The 1,230-nt window shown below is 33.7% G+C and overlaps 1 long non-coding RNA gene across 1 annotated transcript in view; it reads left to right on the forward strand.

Moving 5' to 3' along the window:
• The window catches only part of LOC108754690, a 65,094-nt gene extending 64,070 nt beyond the window's left edge, over positions 1-1,024 (forward strand). Inside the window, exon 3 of the long non-coding RNA XR_001939728.1 lies at positions 181-1,024. This is a non-coding gene — a long non-coding RNA (uncharacterized LOC108754690). The remainder of the gene's footprint in view (positions 1-180) is intronic.
• The last annotated feature ends 206 nt before the right edge of the window (positions 1,025-1,230 follow it).

A 1,230-nucleotide genomic window follows, 5' to 3' on the forward strand; every position in this document is an offset into this window, starting at 1 on the left:
CCCCCCCCCCCCTGTGTGCTTCAATAAGAGATACTTTCGTAGAATAATAGTGTATAGTTAAAAAAAAAAAATGCACGTGCTACACGAAGCAAGTGTACGTACTAAACTATTTTGTACTCCACGCATCATTACCAGAAGATAGAAAGCTTTATTAACGATTATTCTTGTTTCTAATTACAGATTACTAACATGCTAAGCCGTCAAAATCGTCTGAATACCGGTAAGTTTAAAACATCGCAGATACACAATGTGCATGAGATGATTGTACATAATTGCGCGGATTTTCCGGTAACGGTGATTAGGAAAACAACGGTATGGCGAAGAAATAGGTTAGCTTGCGAGAAATTCATCATAATTCGAAGTATAGCGGACGTTCAAGCGGCGTTATGCTCGGCTCATTTCGCACGAACATAATTTTAATTTGAAAAAGGCAGTTTTTACAGCCGAGTAATTTGAACTGGCATGCATATAAAATAGTGTAACGGGCAGTGTTGTAAAAGATTCACAGAGACGATTATGTTGAGATAAAAATGACAATGCATCAAAGAAATGGATTGCATCCGCAAGAGACTAACCGTAACGGTCAAGTATCCTAGCAATTTTCTCGGCGCTGCCGACTTTCTAGAACGACGTTGATGCAAAACCGTTGAAACGAAACCGCACGTGTTTTATTCTAGCTTTAATTGCAAATATCTTCTTAGCTGTACTTTACGCTGACTATAACCATAGAAAAACGTAAAATATAGACGTTACCTATAAGGAGTTCTTGTTGTTCATCAGGGCAAGTATCGATGGAAAATAATATTACTTCTGATTACTCATTTTTGTCGGTCAAAGTGAACGGCTAACAAATTTTATCTTTAAGCGATACGTGTCAAACTCGAATATCGTAAAACATTATGGAACTTAGAATTATACCTAATTTATACTAATAAATCTTTAAACTGGTATAAATTGTGATGGATACCTGGAGGTTGGCAGCAATCAAGATTAAAAAGAAGATGAACTTAAGTGATTTTTACACAGACAGAAAAGGTCTTAAAATTATTTTTAAAATGTTACGTTACTTCCATTTCATTGAATTATTTAAATACAATAATAGATATTGCTATTACTCAAATAAAATAATTTGAAGATTTACTTTTTTTATATAAAGTCAATATAAAGTCAATACTTTTTTTTGTTTTTTAACATCGTCAAATGAAAAGAAAGGTTTTGCTACAGTATCTA

The sequence above is a fragment of the Trachymyrmex septentrionalis genome, unplaced genomic scaffold, assembly GCF_001594115.1.
Source record: "Trachymyrmex septentrionalis isolate Tsep2-gDNA-1 unplaced genomic scaffold, Tsep1.0 scaffold80, whole genome shotgun sequence".
In the NCBI taxonomy this organism is placed as follows: domain Eukaryota; kingdom Metazoa; phylum Arthropoda; class Insecta; order Hymenoptera; family Formicidae; genus Trachymyrmex; species Trachymyrmex septentrionalis.